Genomic DNA, 20,070 nt, shown 5'->3' with positions numbered 1-20,070 from the left:
AGGTGGACAATTACAATTTATTACAACCCCTGAGGGTAATGTCAAGATTTCAATAGGGAGAAATATTTATAGAATTAAGCACTCAAACATGATTTCTGGCACTTTATATACTGTTTCTGCTGGTGACTGCTTATATATTGAGGTCCCGGGATCCTATGACAAGCTTATACCCTTTTTTATAGAATTAAGAATTAGATATTCAATAATAAATAACCGCTAAAACAAAAATGCCTAATGATATATTTGGCCATACAAGACATGAAGATCACAGTGATGAGATTCTGATGCTTGATGTCAGAGTCAAGAAATTAAGAAGTGATTTACAAGCTTTACAAACCACACTCAATGCCAGTCTTCAACTAGAAATTACAAATTTGCAATCACAATGCATGGACCCTCTTCTTAAAATTGATTCTGAACTCAAATTATTGCTTCAGAAATATACTGATTTGGCCACATTGGATAATTTTCAAAATTTAGAAGAAGCTGTAGCAGCTCTTCAAGCCAAATTTAAGACCCAGGCCACCAACTCTGAGCAATTTAAACAACAATTGGAAGAGCAGATTAATAATGTCCAGGCACAGCTACAAACAATTGTCAAAAGCATAAAATCACAAGAAGATTTTGATCTAGTGATTTCCACTCTAAAAGAACAGATTCAATCATTACAGATACCTAATCTGGACCCCTTGAACAATGCCATAGCCGAGGTTAAAGAAAAAATTGAGACACTTGAAAATTTTATGAACAACTTGCCATCTTCTGATGCTTTGAGTGCAATAACTCGCAGTGTAGCCAACATCAAGTTGCAACTTGAAACATATGAAGATTTTGGAAAAATTCAAAGTACCATAACCCATCTTGAGGGTACAATAGCAGCAGTGCAAAATGATTTGACAAATGTACAAGAAACTCTAGAATCCCACCTGCCCGGTATTGTAGACACACTTATCAGTGTCCAGCAACAAATCACAAAGCTTGAAAACCTCAACACTGAATCTGAGCTATCTCATTTTCATCACTTGATCGATGATATCCAAACAAAACTTGAAATTTTACAACAATCAACACCCACTCAGGCAGATATAGCCCTGCTCCAAAATGCTATGCAAAATGTGGCTGATGCTTCTGAATTAAATAATGTGAAATTGGCACTTGAATCTTTGCAAAATACTGTATCAAATCTGCCTACATCACAGGAACTTAAAAATATTAAGAGGGCAGTGAATCGCATATTGAAATCAGAAGATATCAAGAATATCCAGACAGAGATCAAACAACTCACTCAGACAGTGGCCACTCTACCAACCAATCAACATATTAATGAACTGCATGCCCTGTTTGAGGATATCAGAAGACAGGTCCATGATCTTACTGCTCAAAATTCAAAATTGGCAGTTGTTGAAAATTTACAGCAAATTGTAGCTAATATCAAGCAACAGCTAGGGACCATGGAATCCAATCAAGCAAATGCTCTGTCTGTTTTTGCCACCCAGCTACAAGAAATTGTGCAACGATACAAGAAACTTGCTGTGGACATAAGGATCAAGCCGGGGCACGATGAGATTGTTAGGACTATCAATGAGCACCTTGAATCTGTAACAAGCAGATTGCTTACAGCAGAAAAAGAAATAACAGGCATAATCGAGAATCCTAAACATACAGTAATTCTTGAATTGTACAGCATCCCCAACAAAGAATATGATTCACCATTTACACCAGGTGGCAAAATATATATGCTGTCCCCTGCACAATTTTATTACCAGTTTTTTGTTGGGGGCACACTGAGACCAATCAAGATCAAATATTGGCTTCAACCACAGGCACACCACTACTCTACCTTATCAATAACAAATGCTGACAACGAACAAAAAATCACAAGTGTAGAGTTAGAGGATTTTACAGACCCCAATACATTAGAAACATCTTATGTTGAAGATGATGGCTCTCTGGAATTTCATATACAAATAGGAGACAAACCGTATTTAGAAAATCCTGTAGTATCAGCTGCTGAACACCCTATAGTTGCAATATTCTTGTTTACATATTATGTCTAGACAAATTATTGTTGATGAATTACACAGACAAGCCAGACATAATTATAAGAGATTGCCAGTAGTCACAAAAAACATAGATGATTTATGGCAGAGCGACTTGATTGAGATGGCAAGTGGACAGCTGAAAAACTTAGACAAAATCAACAAGGGCTACAAGTATCTACTCACTGTCATAGACACATTTTCAAAATTTGCCTGGGCTGTGCCACTCAAATCCAAGACTGGAAAATGTGTTACAGAAGCCTTCAGGACAATCATCAATCAGAGTGGAAGATCACCGCGCTATTTGCAAACAGATAATGGCAAAGAATTTTATAATTCTGTGTTCCAACAATTTATTAAAAACCAGTCAATACAACATTATTCGAGTTACAGTGATCTCAAGGCCTCAATTGTAGAGAGATTCAACAGAACCTTAAAAAATCTTATGTATAAACAATTTACACTTCAAGGTAATTATAAATGGTTCAGTATTCTTCCAGAACTTCTACATAAATATAACAACTCGGTCCATTCTACAATCAACATGAAACCCTCTGAAGTAACTTCATCTGATGAGCAAAAATTGATCAGTACTGTTTATTATCCTAAATATCAGCCAACAACAAGAAAAGCCAAATACAAGGTGGGCGATCAACTAAGAATCAGCAAATATAGGCACTTATTCAAAAGAGGCTTTACAAGAAACTGGAGCACTGAATTATTTACAGTGGTTCAAGTTAAACCTGGGACCCTTAACACATATATAATAAAAGATCACCGAGGAGAAATTCTCAAAGGCAGGTTCTATGAAGAAGAACTCACCAAAATTAAACAGCCTGACACATATCTCATAGAAAAAATCATCCGCAGAAAAGGCAACAAGTTATTTGTTAAATGGCTAGGACTTCCAGAACACAGCTGGATCGATGCAAACAAAGTGATAATATGAACACCTGGGATGTTATAAAGAGACTGCCAGAACCTGAACAGGAGAATAAGAGAAATGGCAAGTTCCTGCCTGATAATATTAGGTGTCTTATTGTTGGGCCATCGGCTTGTGGTAAAACTACACTAATGTTTGATAATTTTTTATTGGCACCCAACTGGTTAGACTGGAAAAACAGGCACTTGTATGTCTTCTCTAAGAGCTTGGAACAATTAAAATATCAGCAGCTGATGAAGCTATATGATGGACTGGATATTGCCACTTTTGAACCAGATGTTAAGCCACTCCATGAATGTCTCGATAATTCTGTTGTTGTGTTTGATGACATTATACTGGATAATCAAAACAAGGTTAGAAATTTCTTTACACAGGGCGGACACAAAAACATTGATTGCTTCTACCTTGCACAGACTTTTTCAAAAATACCCAAGCAGCTGATCCGAGACAACAGCAATTTTATATGTGTGTTTCATCAAGATCATACCAACCTCAAACACATACATGATGAATATGTAGGTGGGGACTTGAGCTACAATGATTTTTCCAAGTTTTGCAGTAGGTGCTGGAACCAGGATAGTTATGGGTTTGTCACAATTGATATGACAAGAACACCTAATAGTGGCAAATACAGAAATAAAATTAACAATTTTCTAGACATTGAAACATATATAAATAAACATGAAAAGGCCAATTATTGATGATCTTAAATTAAGAAATTATCTTGTAAAAAGATTTAAGGGATGGAAATCAGAGAACCGAGGAATCTATGAAAAACACAAACAAACAGAACAGCCTATTATTGATGCTATTAGTGAATTAGGTAAAAATATCAAAACTGTTACAGAGCAAAATCAAAATTTGATCACAGAGCTTGTACCTGTAGCTGCAAGGAACATATTAGATTATCCATTCACCCCACTTTCTAGTATTCATACACCTAGTCCTATTGCTCCTCGAAGAATTGAAGCTACTCAGGATCCTATTGAATTGGGTCTTCTTGCTCAAAAATATTTAAGCACACCTAAAGACAACAAAGATGAGGTCTTTGGCTTATATGCTGACACAGAGCATGATGGTAGCATCATACATAGAATTGGCAATTTCAGAGTAACATTTATGGGAGATGATCTAATTGTATATTCAGAATCTCGTCTTGGAGAAAAAGGTGCTTTTGTTAAGTATCCTGGAACACCTGGATTGTGGGAACTGATAACTAGGAAGAGACCTGGCAGCTATACAGTTCAAGATTATGAACATTACAAAGAAATATTAATAAAATCAGATGCGCTATACCAGTACAATGATCCCACACAAAAAAGAGTCAAGTCTAGCAGTGGAGCAAAATACAACAACTTAATCAAGCCCATATGGTTACAGATCAAGACTGGCAGTGGAATCAAACAATACAACACCCTGCCTAAAGAATTTGTGTGGGTTGATGATGTCAGGAAACTTGTAGATAGGTTGCTGGTGATAGCTGGGGAGGAAAATGCTGGCAACCACAATTTTTACAATGAAAAGGTTGGAATTATGGACATGATAAGCACCAAATTGTCTAATTTTATAGTGAATGACACTAAGGGGATTGGATATCTTATAAAAATTATTAATACTCTATCACCTAAATTTTGGAATATTTCTGAGGGTCGGGGGCTGGTTAATGACATTATAAACAAGCTGCCATTTGAACTACACATTCCAGGCTATCAGTATTGTGGTCCAGGCACAAAATTGGATCATAGATTAAACAGAGGTGATCCTGGTGTTAATCCCCTAGATGCTGCTTGTAGAGACCATGACATAGCATACAACACACATTCTGATCTTGACAAGAGACATGTTGCAGACAAGAAATTAGAAGAGGCTGCATTTGGTAGATTTGTAAGCAAAGATGCTTCTTTAAGTGAAAAAATAGCAGCATTGGGGACCACCATAGCTATGAACACCAAACAAAAACTGGGGTGAGGTTTGTGAATATGTATATAATAAACCTAGGATGAAGGCCAAGGGTGTTATGTATCAAATACCTTATGCAGGTCTTAAATCTCTTAAAACTATTGATAGTCTTTTGACCAAAAAGCAGCGCAAGAAAAAAAGCTCTTGTATTGCCAAGGGCCATGGTATGAAATTGTTACTTAGTACCCCCCAATTAAAAAAATTACAGCAATCTAGGAAAAAATCACATGTGGGGGGATTTATATTTACTATTTCTGCCATCTTAGCTGCTCTCGGGGCTGTTGGGAGCTTGACTGGGGGATCAGCTGCCATAGCAAAAACAGTAATAGATGCCAAGAAGAATAGGGCAGAATTAGATGAATTGAAGCGCCATAACCTGGCCATTGAGAAACAAGGCAAAGGTGTTAAGAGAGCCATGAATAAGTTTAAAAAAAAACAAGAGCCGCTTACAAACCAAGATATTGAAGCTTTAATCAAGCCACTGGGCATCAAACATTTTAGAGGTGTGTACATGTCTGATTCTTTACCAGAACAACCACTCAACAAAGAGTGTGGCATTGTTAATTTGGATAAGTACAAAAATCAGGGCACTCACTGGATCTGTTATCTTAAATATTTAAAAAATGAGGCATTTGTGTTTGATTCATTTGGAGGTGTTCCACCTGAAAATTTAATAAAATATCTAAATTCATCTAATCTTTATTACAATAATGCCCGTGTTCAAAATTTCAAAGATGTTAATTGCGGACATTTGTGTTTATCTGTTCTTAGATATCTGTCTCAAATAAATAAACCATCAATTGAAGATTTTCAAAAAGCCTTGTGGTATCTGAAACATCATGGGGGTATTCCATCTCACCAGCCAAAATTCAATATTGAAACTTAGATTACATGATGACATAGTGTATCCCAAAACAATAGCTCTCAGAGCATTTTACGGCATGTACTTGATCCCTAATATTACACACCACAACAACACAATTGCAGTAGGGGATCAAAAAATTGTCATCATTCCAGGGCAATATAATCTATCTACTCTAAATGCTCAATTACCCAGAGGTATAGTATGAACTCAAAATTCTGTCACTCACAGAGTAGAGATTGTATCTGCTACAGAAACAGTGGATCTGGGTACTATAGGAGAGCTGTTAGGATTTGAGAACAACACAAAACTTGAAGCGGCCATCAAACACACTGCTATTAATATACCTAAATTCTTAGCCATAGAGACTCTGAATATTCACTGTAATGTGGCTGAGGGTGTGATCACCAAATCAAATGGCATAGGCACTCACAAACAAACTGGCATTACTGCAACATTTAAACCTAATTCTGAATTTATGGAGCCCATCATCTACACTCCATCCCCAACATTATATTTTCCTGTGTGCCATAATAGAATAGATTATATTGAGTTGATGGTCACTAATGAAAAAGAAGAATTAGTTGATTTTGCTGGAGCCACAACAACTGCAATCATAGAGATTATTATTTAAATAAAAATACATACAAGAAGAAAATGGAAAATATTGAGAGTTATGAGCTACAATCATTCCCCCCAAACAGGAGGACATTTGCAAATTTAAATCAACCCAACACAGAGATTGAGGTTGATCTTGATGTAGGGGATGGCTTTATACACCCCCACAGAGCAGATCTATACATCAAATTTGATGTTGTAAAGCTCGATGGTACAGATTATCCAGCAAATTCAAATATAAGACTTGTAGACAATTTTGTGCCGCATCTGTTCTCTGAAATTGAGATCAGAAAGCATGGTGTTGTTATAAACAGAGTACATTATCCCGGCATTACCTCCACAGCTTTGGCCACACTAAAATTATCCAAAACCGAGGCATCATACTACAAAATAGGTGGATTTGAGGCTGGTGATAAAATATTATCCAAAAGCCACACAGTGCTGTTCCCCATGCGCCTGTTGCCAGGATTCTTCTCAGATTACAAAGATATTATGTGGAAGGGTGGTTTAAGAATCACATTTAGAAGAGCTGCAAATGATAATAATGCTTTGATGAGGTACAGTGCAATAAACTCTACAGGGGAAGCTCTGCCTAATACCCTACCTGATGAAGGCAAGTGCCTTATTCAGACTATGGAGCTAAGAATCCCGGTTGTTGAGTATGAAGCCAGTTATGCTCTTAAATACAAAGCAGATATTCTAAAAAATCCACAGATTCCTTTACAATTTTATACATATCAATGTGTACAGAAGCCCGCCACTGGTACTTATTATGAGTTTGATGCTACAAATTCATTCTCCAGTATACAATATGACATGCCGGATTTTGTGGTGGTACTGTTTCAGACTGGAAGACACAATAATCAGGAAAAAAATTCAAGTAAATTTGATAACTGCAACATCAAGAACATATATCTTAAAAATGGCAGAAATGAGGTATTCCCTAGAGAAAATTATAATTTAGACATGTCCAAGGATGATTTCCTTAAATTATATGAAGCATTTACAGCATACAAAAGGGTCACTACTGGTAATGCTGACATGTATTACACACCAGATGAATTCAAAACACAGAGACCCATGTTTGTCATCAACACTTCAAAAAGAAAACAAGTTGTGGTTAATGACAGGACAAACATTAAAATTATCTGTGAATTTCACGATACACTTCCTGATGACACAATATGTAGTGTTGTTCTCATAGGTGAAAAATCATATGTTTATGATGTAAGAAATGAGAGAGTCACAGAGCAATTCTAGAGGGCCGATTCAAACACAGAAGCCTTTTGATTACAAGGCAATTAATACCAACATTTTGCCGTCAGGGAGGCCCACACACTCTACCAGGTTTGAAACCTGGGGGGCCTCTTGATTAAAAAACATATAAGCCATGGAACTATGTCTACAGCACTTCTGCTTTTTGCAGGAAAGCTCAAATACAGCACTTCTGCTTTTTGCAGGAAAGCTCAAATACAGCACTTCTGCTTTTTGCAGGAAAGCTCAAATACAGCACTTCTGCTTTTTGCAGGAAAGCTCAAATACAGCACTTCTGCTTTTTGCAGGAAAGCTCAAATACAGCACTTCTGCTTTTTGCAGGAAAGCTCAAATACAGCACTTCTGCTTTTTGCAGGAAAGCTCAAATACAGCACTTCTGCTTTTTGCAGGAAAGCTCAAATACAGCACTTCTGCTTTTTGCAGGAAAGCTCAAACACAGAAATATGCAATGAATATTCTGTAAGTTACACACTCGGGTATATATTATCACAACAAGACAAAACCCGAATCCTTCAGGCTTGCATGACAACATACAAGAGGCCAATATTCTCTTTACTAAGAATTTCCCTTGGAGTTAATGACATGATGGATGGCATGTAATTTTCTCTGAAAGGGCACAGTGTAGATTATATCTCTTGCATGCCAGCAGATATAATCTCCCAGGCGTGCATAATTTATTGCTGGCCGGGACATATGACTGATCAAAAGATTAGAAAAAACATGAAACAGCCTGCCCTTGTCCTATTGTATTGATCTCTAAGTTGAAGAGCATGAGAATATAAGTATTTTTGGTTTAGTAATCAAAAGGCTTCTGTGTTTGAGTCAGCCCCCTCTAGAATCAATCTGAGGGGGGGCTCATCATTTCTACACTAGAATTCAAAATTCCTGGGATTTTGACAGAAAAACACACTGTAAACAATAAGATGATATGGGAACTTGGCATAGTTTTAAGTGTAGGCAAATCTGTCTGTTGAGGCTTCTTCTTTTCTACACTAAAATTCAGAATTCTTAAAATTAAGAGCATATCACACTTGAAGAATTGGGGCATATGCCCCTCTTGACATTGTTTTAAGTGTAGGCAAATCGGGCTGTTTAATCATTTGAGCTCTTCTTTTGTACAATTTTTGAGTTTATAATATCATCTATACAACTACTTCAATTTTGTTCTTACATAAATGAATCTGTTTCTTGCGCAAAAGTCTTCAGGCTGCAATATTGGGTAGTTTTAGTTTTATAATCATTGATGCAAGGCTACCAGACCTTCGATTCAGCGATTTTGTCAGGACAGTGCGTTACTTTCAATCCCTGTCCCGAGTTTTTCGAACTGCAATCGTGTTGCGAGAATGTCTCTTTATTATTGCTTTTTCTTAACTCACAATTAGACATGTTCTTTATTGTAATAATAATTCCTAGTACGCAACATTTAATTTATAAATATATGTATTTTATACATAATTACTTGTTTTTATTCCTTTCGCGTAATTTATAAATATCTATTGTGCATTTGGGAACCCTGATATTGAGCCTAACTCTACACGCAACCCACCAACGCCTTGTGTAAATTGGGTTGCCTAGTTTAAAATGTCGTTGTCCTGAAACTTTTGAGAGACACTGTACAATAGTTGGATCATCCACCCACATCCGTGTCAGAGAGTTTTGCACAGCGCGCTAAGACACCAGAGGTTCCTTGTTCGAATCCCGGCCTGGGCATGGGTGTCTTTGTGAGTGTCCCTTCATTAACTTCAATATCATCACTCATATTCGTAGAAAAGCGAAGTAAAATAAACCAAATTAATCAATAGTTGGATCATCCACAACAATGACGTGTAAATAAATGTTGTTCTATAGGCGTTTGTGATTCAGGTATGTTTTTGAATGACGTGCGTCATGCCAAAATGTTTCCTTTATTATAAAATATAGTTTTGCTATACATGTGAATGGTGTACAGTGTTCCTGACTTGAGCAACCTAATTATAAATGTACAAAACACCAGTGCTCCAAACATTTGTTGCGTACTGATGCATCTCATTTTCAGATAAAATAAGCATGGATCATGTTTTATCGGAACCCCACTGACTTCAGGCAATAAACACAATGAGATTGTGATTTTAAATAGACAATACCTATGTCTGCTAATTTCATAAGTAAACTATTATGCAAGACAATCCTATACTTCCTTCGGACTTGGCGTTCCCACTCGAAATGCTCATGCTACGCCGCTACAAACTACTGTGTGCAATAATAAAACCAGTTGAACCCATAAATGACATTCCGTAAGAAAGAACATAATGTAATGATTCCAGTTTTGTAGAAGGGAAATGCTACAAAACATTATGCAAAAGAGGTTTCCTCGAATTTCGCTCTTGCAAAATGGGGTGGAGGAAAAAAGGTGAAATTTCTCGTTCCTCGAGCATCTAAACGGCACATGCTAGAAGAAAATGCACAGAACTTTTTTTGTAGAGAATATTATGTAGATTATGTTTTGTCATAACCTGTCAAATGATTTTCAAGCGAGATATTTGCAAAACACTGATTTTCGGCGCCATTTTTCAAAGATGTCGCCCAAAGCAGGGATGCTAGAGGGGTGCAAAATTAATATGTTCTTAAGAACACTTTTACGAAGATAATAAAATTTGTTCCAGCTTTCCAGGATTTTTTTCCTTATTGGACCCCCTTGTTGACTGGCCTAGCTCCAGCCCATCCGTCTTTCGAGCGGTCCTCAAACCTCCTTCAGTTCATGCAAGCCGGCGAAACTTCCTGTCCACACGTAATGTTTTGTTTCATCCTTCTCGCATGATCATGCAAGACTGGCGACAAAACATTACGTGTGGATCTTTACGGCCAGTCAGGCGTATCTAGAAATATGTTTCTGCTTGTCCGAACCAAGTGTTTCATGAATAATAATAATGTTTACATTAAAATAATTATATTAAATCAAATTAATACTAATTACAATACATAAATTAATATTAAATTATTATTACACGATTAGGTAAAAATACTATAAGAATAGAGATATAACAGCGCATATTCATTATCTGTAGATCGGAATAATTTACATAAAATCAAGTGCCCTGGCAATGAAATTAATGTTAAATAGATTAATAATTGAATAATAAAAATGATGTTAAATGTAGTTGGAGAAAAGTAAGTTTCTGATTAAAATTTTATGCACATTATTTTGAGTAATAGTGTACATAAATCATCTTTGTAATGTCATTCAAAGTTGTATGATCCCAATATAATCCTTGCCTTCCAAGTGCAGAGGAAATTAATAACCAAAGATTATGCAACAAATGCTCATATTTTCATTACTTAATTTTAGTACTTGGTAAGTCTTTCGGGGGTTCGGACCCCTGGAGCCTCCTATACGTCCTTCGTGTCCTTCAAAACCCCTTTAATCCCAATATAATCCTTGTCTTCCAATAATCTCAGAGGAAATTATACAACAAATGCTAAACAAGTATATTTTCATAGTTTAATTGTAGTACTTGATAAATCTTTTGGAAGGGGAAGGGGGTCTGTATGACCAATGTACCAATTTCCATTTACCATTACCATCGGTCTTTCTCCACACTTCCCCAAGATCTCATTTTTCTGCTCTGAGAAAACTACAGCCGTCTCAAACGAACCAGCATTCTTTCCAATTAAGCCCTGCATATATACGGTATTTGATAAATGCACCTACTTCAAGAGAAGGAAGCCAGTGTGTTCCCGCAATAAACTCTTATATCCATCCAGTCCACAGTCGGCTCATGTCACCATCAATTCACGTTCGGCTTGAGGTTGAAATTTAGAGAAGCACGGGGCCAACGGTGAGATGCAGCTAATAACGAATCTTCAAGGATTTTAAAATTTATAACCCCTAACGCGAATCTCGCCCTCGTCCTGAACATCGATCATCTGTTCTCGAGAGAGTATGCAGCTGCCCGGGCCCGGAATAAAAACAACAGCTCTTCACATAACAGACCGGAGCAGACGACATAAATCCTGCGAGCGCGTCAGCCAGTCTACAGTTTGAACATTTCCCTGTCAATGTGACGGATATGAAAATTTGAACTACAACACTGCCCGAAAATATATCTTCGCCTCAGTGAAGTTTAGACAGCCACAAAACGCATCACTTTAACGAATTGTTCGAAGTGAGTTACTCAGACCCAAGTTGTGAGCAGGTAAAATTAATTAGAGCGAGATACTTCTCGCCCTCCAAATCAACCCCGCAAACAAGGAGTTATTGTGTTTCCTTGATACGGGATTATCGCTCTTCAATGCAAACATCGAGTCACGTGTGGGAGGAGTTAAAGTGTATGGACCAATAGGGAACGAGGACAATCCCTCTCCGTAACAGCGTACTCAGACAACGGGGGTGAAAGAAGGAACTTCAAGACAGACTCTGGGATCAGCTTTCGCCACCATCTGAGGGAAAAGATTTTATCTGGACTTGACCAAGTTTGGACTCTGTGTATAAAGAGTTCCATTTTATATACTGTGTTTTTAAGTTGTGCCCAATGCTGGCTATCAGCGGCTAGCACTATTCATCTGTTCTGACCAAGTGTACTATAGGTAGTTAAGTCACTTGTCAACAAATGACTGCGAAGAAGGTGAGCGTGTAATAGGACGAGATCCTATAAGTATGTTCGCAACATGAATTAAACTTCATGTTACGTATATTAACTGGTGTCCTGATGTCTTTCATTTGCAACCGTCTAATTACAGCTGGCTTGTGATCTCAAGACCGAACACCATACAATTTTATCGTCTATGGTTTTCGGCCGGATCTGGACCGCTAACAGCTGGGCACAACCTCACCATATTTAGTACTTGTACACGTCAGGTGATGTGTTTATTTTTCTGGTTTTCCTTTTAATTACTGAACCATCCATGCCTAACGTAATCGAGATTCGAAACCCCCTCTTGTTTATAATTGTCGTTTCACGAAGAGGGAATTGCTTACTGCACAGCTGCAATTAATATACCGAATAATACTGACAAGTTATCACTATTATATCCGGACTCCCTGAACCCCTCTAAATACGTCCTTGCTGTCAGTGTAATCCTCTGTAGGGCTGTAGTGTGTTGTCCTCTGTTTTGTCCTTATATGTGCGGAGCGCATCTGTACAGCCTCAGCTTTTAACATTGGTAATGTTTTGAATCCTGGCCTGGACATGGGTTCATCAATTTCATCACATCATTTATCCTTATCTTCGCCATTAGCTAAATGTGGCAGAAAAGCGAAGTAAAATAGCCAAATCAATCAAGCAGAAACTAATTGACGCAAGTTATTTTAATTAAACATTAACAGATGCATGCATATTCTAGACTTTGAGACATTTAAGTGTAAAAAATACAACCAAGGTACAGCCCACCTATGTGTCACAATCACAGATGCACCGGTCGCGTCCAGTGGCAAACGATGGGGCGTCTAAATCGTCGGCTGCTGAATCAATATTGAAGTTTCACACATAATAACGTCGTCGGCAAAATATGTTAAGAGATGTAAAAGTCATCACAAGCAACAATGCGAAAATAAACAACAATACAACCGAACGCATACAAACGAAATTCTCATGTGAAACCTACAGCAATGTTTCGTGCATTTTTCTACCTACCTCCTCTTCGCGAGTAGATTCGTCCTCTTGGGCTGGTCTTGGCGTTACTAGTCGGAGAGTACACAAAACGTTCGCGCCGTTTTGCACTGTAATAGAGCTCCTGAAAAACTATTCGAAAGCGTGACTGTTTCTAAATGAACTTCTCGGAAATATTAACAGTCTCAGAACAACCCTATCGTCATTCATTTTTGTTTGAAGCATTATTGGAGAGTTTCGTTAGTTGTTTCCAGTGCAACTTAAATTACGTTAGGTTGTTCGCGTAACTTGGCTGGCGCAAGGGTACACTAGATACCAAATTTTCCAGGTTTATTAAAATATACACTTTTGGCTAATCGCGAAGTGTAGGGTAGACGGAGAATGAAAATAGGTGAGGATGTTCGACCACTCACTATACACAGACACAGTGGCAGCGATTAGGGGGGCGAGGGGGGCAGTTGCCCCCATTTTTTGTCACTTTTGCTCCCACACCATCCTAACCCTATCTACCAAGCGAAATTAAACTATCTTTGCCCCCCCAGTTTGGAACCCAATCGCCGCCACTGCACAGACAGAAAGGTTTGAAGTGTCCGATCTCCATTAAATAGTTTATGAATATAGTTTATCTTCCATTACATGTTTCACTTCTCCTATTAATTGTGTATTTGAAGCACTCGGGGATGGTTCCCGAAGTTCACGGGCAATCTCGTTTAGATATACGAGAGACCGCCCCAAGGAGCTCCGAACATTCACGAAACTAATGAAAGGACAATCACATATGAACAAGACACAATCCCCATAGAATTAAAGAAACTGTGAATCCAGGCGCCACACCCTCCATAGTTTGAAAAAATGATGTGAAGGGATAAGAGGTTGACATTTAGGTTTTCTGAAAAGGATATCGATTATACCTCGCCAAAATGCTATTACCTTTGTCCCCAAGTGGCGCCAAATCATCGATATCGAGTTTCGAACACTAAAATGGAATTTTATTACAATATATTACGTATTGTATTTTGAAAACAATTACCTAAATGGAAAAATCGGGGCAGTTTACCCACTGTACCCCTTCGAGAATTACGTCGAATTTTCTTTGAATCGTCAGATTTCAATGTTTTACGTAATGTAAAAGTGGTTCGAGCTTTAGGAAAGCAGAAATAATGGAGATATTTGATGACAAAAATGGCCCACGTAAGTTGAACCCTGCAATTTTAGAGTATTTTCGCCGCATTTTGTTAGTAAAAACTGTTTGTATACACACTACAATAGCGAAAGAACACATCGAAAATAACTATCCGTACCAAAGCTAACAATCATAACCTAACTACGTAAAATTTAAGCTGCTGTTGTGGAAAGTCGTTTTGGGTGCTATATTCACTTGCGCGACGCCTTCGGGCTGTTCTACTACACGGTAAAGTAACACGCTAAGGTAACAGACGTACTTCACTTCACAAGAACACATTTCCGAGAGCTAGAGTGAAAAAGTTCATGAACATCATTAATCATGCAAAATATTGCACATTCTCCAGGGGGTACAGATGGTCAAGGGTACCGAAAAATCTTTCTTCAAAACGAAATAATGTCCTTAATTTATATTCAAGGACAAATTCGTAAATTTTGAATTCCTTACATTGCATCCGTGGCGGAGTGCTTAGCACAGCACATTACGACGCTAGAAAATCCAGGGTTCGAATCTCTGCATGGTCATGAATGTTCATGTTAAGTGTCCCTTCAACAATTTCATTATATCACTCATCCTCATCGTCACGATTAGCTGAAAGTGACATAAAAGCTACGCCAAATAAAAATTAAGTCGAATCAAATCCTTGCAGTGTATGGACTCGTGTGTCACGATCCTCTTTTCGTATATGGCGGAAATAATCACAAAATAAGCGAAATTAGACAACGAAGCAAACAACGAAATGCAAGGGTGGTGCTTCTAATGAAGGTCAAAGGCATTTTCTGTTATTTGCTTACTCTTGCGTTCGCTGTCTTGGCCTGTGATGTTTCCTGCATCAGCCACTACAGTTGACAATACTTATTCAAACAATTTAAATACAAATTCAAATAATATGGTAATCAGAAAGAGTCCTGTATCTTGTTAGTTGCTACCAGCAACGATGTAGACTTACAGTAGTCTACGACTACATGTGTTATCTACACGAAATCTACACGTAGATTTCATTCGCTTATAGTTTACATAATCATAGACGATTCACTAATGGAGAAGTGAAAAGTCCTAATTAATGATACAAATTATAAATCTAAATGGGACAGCGAAAAAGTTCCGAACACACTAAGGGGATAACGAAAAAGTGCCCGATACGCTAAGTGGGTGACGAGAAAGTGACCAATACGCTAAGGGGGTGACGAGAAAGTGACCGATACGTTAAGGGGGTGACGAGAAAGTGACCGATACGCTAAGGGGGTGACGAGAAAGTGTCCGGTACACTAAGGGAGTGACGAGAAAAAACGTTTAGAAGCTTCGGCGCTACTGCATGGAGACGGGCTTTGATTCTTCCGGGAACAAATTAGAACAAATGGAACAATACACATATCGAGACAGCTTTCAAACCTGACAAGTAAATAGTCTTATCACACACTGACGCATAGGAGTGAACACAACAGGTCACACCTTGTCTTCGAAGGATATCTTTGACAATTAAGTTCAGTATGTCACAAGAGGCACGTTAACAAGCACACCGAGGTACTCACCTGTTAATCTCTGCTGTCACTGTTCGAGTCAGCCCAAAACACAACACGGTCCTTCCCAGCCGAGAGACGTTCGCAATTTGACCACCAGGAGGCGCGAGCACCGGGCACAACTGGGAAGTGGCTGGCCTTGAAAGACTGCAGAGAGATCAGGGTCCTTGCCACGATGTCTTGCAGCAAAACGAGAGGTGCTACCTCCGGAAACGACCTGTGATGTAACAGATTCTTCCCTTGCAGTTGTCACTCGCGTAGGTATTTTTTCGTTCACACGAGGCAAAAGAATCAAGGTCGCTCTAGGAACTGGTACGTTGATTGAACCACCGTTCCCAAAGAACTCATTACTTCATTTGGAGCAAGCGAAACTAGTTCGCTTCACTTTCTGACTCTCTAGTTTGTTACGCGGTGCAACACTGACTCGTCTGCTTCGTTGATTTGGTGTCAAGTTGTGAATTTGGTTACTGCATCGTTTTCACTGCGTTATGGAACGGTGTAGGTGTCTCCCTTATTGTACAACACTAGGATAACCTTGCGTTCTGACGTCAGACGAGGATGTTTGGTTTGAGTTGCTGTTTTAGGTCCACTTTATGCACAGTAATCGGACTGGACCTACAGTTTAATGTGGGATCCGAACCACTTGTGCCTCCACCGGATATCGAACCCGGGACCCCTCGATTACAAGGCAATGACGCTAGCACTGTGCCATGGGGGAGGCCCTACGAGGATGTTAGATTAGGTCTGTTAGGTTTGGTTCTATATACTAAGAGAAGTAAACCTAACATAACTACTTAGACACTAAGCCTAACAATAGAAGCATTACCCGGTGACGTCTGAACGCAAGGTTGTCCTAGTGTTGTGCGATAAGGGAGACCAGCGTGTGGTGTATGATCACGTGGTGCGTGCGTGAATGAACGTTTAAAACAGCAGACAGGCATTTTTCGAATCTTCGGAAATTGAACACCGCTATCCGCCTACTTGCTGCACACCTGCACTACATCGAGTGTCAGCCGACCGGCCTCCGTGGCAGAGTCGCTAGCACATCGCACTATGACGCCAGGAGTCCCAGGTTCGATTCCTGCCCTGGGCATGGATGTTTGTGAGTGTCCATTCATCAATTTCATCATATCATTTCGCAAATTAGCCAAAAGTGGCACAAAAGGCGAAGTAAACGGCGCTAACCTCCAGGAACAATGAAAAATGTTTAAATTACAAGGAACAAGAGTTTATTTATATTTTTCATTCACAGGAGGGTGTTGTAAGGTCGATTTTAGGGGCGGTCTAAACGAATATTTAGAGCGAAAATAGATTTATTTGCTTGGCTTTTCGAAAACAACAGGCACATGCCTAATTACAAAAGCATTATACATAAACAACATACAATCAAGCAGGCCCGTAGCCAGGCAAGGGCCAGGGGGAGCTCATCCCCCCTGGCACAACGTCAGCCCCCTTCGGAATTAGGTTGAAATGAAGAGTGAAAATGTAGACAACATATATTATTTTGCTCGAAAATTGATGAAGGGTAAATTCACAGAACATGAACAAGAGCTATTACATTCGTTCAGTTTGTTTATGAACCGAAGTCCATTTAGAATATTCTGTGGACTTTAGAAAGTTCTTTCATAGGAGATCTTCTTTATCTGTACCTTCGCTGACCCCTGTTACAGCCTCCCCTTGATTCAGAAATGTGTGACTTTGACGTCATCATTCACATTCTACCTCAAAAGGTCAACAGTTGGCAAGTTTTGTGAACGAAGGGGAGTTTTGTTGCTTCATCTCCACCAATGAACAGTGAGAGAAACGGGATTGCGTAATCGGAGGGGGGAGCGACTGGAGTTACCAGCCTTCCCAGCAGCGTGTACTGCTTCGCTCTGCTTGCTTTGGCCACTCGATTTCCCCTCCTGCTTCTCTGTCGCTATGCGCGCCTCTGCTCCAGAGTTATCTGGGACGGGGTATAGAACAGATATCGAAAAATGGAAAGTTATTGGAAATATGCTGCTTCCAGTCAAAGAGACTGCTGGAATGGTTGACCACTGTCAGGTGCCTGGTGGGTGGTAGTGTGGAGGGCCGGGGGAAAGGGTGTGAAGCCATTATCTAGACTTCAATGCGTGTAGACTCGCCCCACATGGTGACATAGGGCATATCCAATGGACAATATGTTCACATGTTCGCAATGGCTCGAATCTTGTTGATGAGCAGAAGAAACCTGCAGGCGTTTACGCTGTTCAGATGTGATGTTTCATCGTACAGAAGAAAATCAAATCTCTGAAATACAAGCACAAGGGACCCATCGTCTGGCCGCTTGTCTGTAAACAACTGTCTTAAAGAACGGATGAAACGTCAGAAGGCCATCCACATTATACGAGCTTCTTCTTTCCATGTACCGATGAATGCAGAAATCCTCTCGAATTCAGGTTTACCTCCAAATATGCCTAATTTGTCTGTACTATATCAAATACTATAACTTGGCTGGGTTCATTATGAGCTCTACCTCGGAGGCAAAGATACGATTTTTTCAACGATAGATCATAGTAATATGCAGGGCTCAGATTTTTATGTAGCCAAAACATGAGAAATGTACAAAAATGACAGAAATATGTAAAATATATGTAATTGAATTAAAATATGTGGTAAATGTCGGAGACACATTTCTTCATTTTTACAGAAGAAACTACTTACGGAAATGAGTTTCTGTAGCATTTTGAAAGTTCGTAGAGGTATTTTCTCACCGTAGAATGCTGCACAACAATAAATAAGCACTTTTGATATAATAAACTTGCATTTTGTGCAAATCAACAACATTATGCCATTCTTTCCATTATGTACCTGCAGATGGCACGAGCGTCGAAAGTCACGCGGTCTCGCCAGTGTTTCCAAACGTGCCTTTTCTAACGAGAAAATGCTTGGTATGGCTATCATGACTGGTTTTTGGGGCTATCCGTCAATGGTTTGTGATGACATAATGAACACGAAAGTAGGTATTTTTTTGGTTAAGAAGGTGGAAACACTGCATACCCACTCGAAATCGACAAAACACAAGCACGACGCGCGATGATCTACAGCTGTGGGCGCCATATTGTATGTTCCACAACGGAAGAAAGGAACCAAAAGAATTACTCGTAATGTGAAAAATCGAAGTTATTTTCGTGTAAAAAGCATAATGGCACCTTGAACTATGTTCCGCAATACACAATTGATAAGTACGAACCATGCGAAACACAAAATATCAGATTTTAATGTGTCTCCGATATAACAGACATTTACCAAATATGTAATAATAGTTTTCGAAGACCTCAGTCGTTTGGTTAATCCCTGTATAGATTTTTTTTTTTTTAGGTTTAAGTGGATTACTTGGAAAATTCCTGAGGGCTTCTATCTAAACTGCTGATTTGCACTCTCTGCTAGACTCACGATTATTTGAAAAATCCGGTAAGTAAAAGTATAGTTCCCTGTGCGCATAGCACCGTGTCATGAACACATACTTTTAGGCAATCCGGGTGGTAGGGGGACACACATTCTCGATCTAGGTCATTTTGGAGGTGATGTTATCAGCACCACGCTCCGGCCGCCTTTACCCCTTTCACCCAGTGTTGCTCCATGGTACCCCATTGATTTGAGGCTGCGTGAGCCCCAGAGACGCGGGGACAAGGCGGGAAAAATTCCGAACTTAGATCACCCACCCCGGGGATTGAACCCGGGTGTCTCGCGTGGCAGTCTCCTACCAACTGGATCAGCGCGGCTAATACGGTAGTTGTGAAAAATAGATTCACAATCACCTTACCTAAATTTAAATTAGCGAATTTTGGGAGAAATCATAATTTGAATGTTAGCCGCAGAGATTAAAATCGCAACCATCGCTACCTATTGCCGTGATGGTGTCTTCTTGCTATAACACCATTAAGGCTTGTTTCCATGATATGAAAAACTCAATATGCTCACCAAGGAAGAAATTTATTTTATTATAAAACATAAACTAAACGTAACGTTTCAACCTTCTAGCAAGGTCTTGTTCAGACTCTGCACCAAGTACAAATGTAACAAGGTACAAAAACAGGACGATATATATACACAAACATTACTCTC

General features: G+C 39.0%; 1 protein-coding gene across 2 annotated transcripts in view; it reads right to left on the bottom strand.

Moving 5' to 3' along the window:
- The window catches only part of LOC145979488 (alpha-tocopherol transfer protein-like), a 192,678-nt gene that overhangs the window by 118,867 nt on the left and 53,741 nt on the right, over positions 1-20,070 (bottom strand). Inside the window, exon 1 of one of the 2 annotated variants that reach the window (XM_083112414.1) lies at positions 15,997-16,129. The exons of the other annotated variant lie outside the window; for it this stretch is intronic. The gene's annotated coding sequence lies outside the window, so the exon portion shown is untranslated. Of the gene's footprint in view, positions 1-15,996; positions 16,130-20,070 lie in introns of those variants that run through there. 2 annotated transcript variants of the gene reach the window in all.

Source organism: Lepisma saccharinum, chromosome 26, assembly GCF_977018435.1.
Source record: "Lepisma saccharinum chromosome 26, izLepSacc3.1, whole genome shotgun sequence".
In the NCBI taxonomy this organism is placed as follows: Eukaryota; Metazoa; Arthropoda; class Insecta; order Zygentoma; family Lepismatidae; genus Lepisma; species Lepisma saccharinum.
This window is presented reverse-complemented; position numbering and strand designations above follow the sequence as displayed.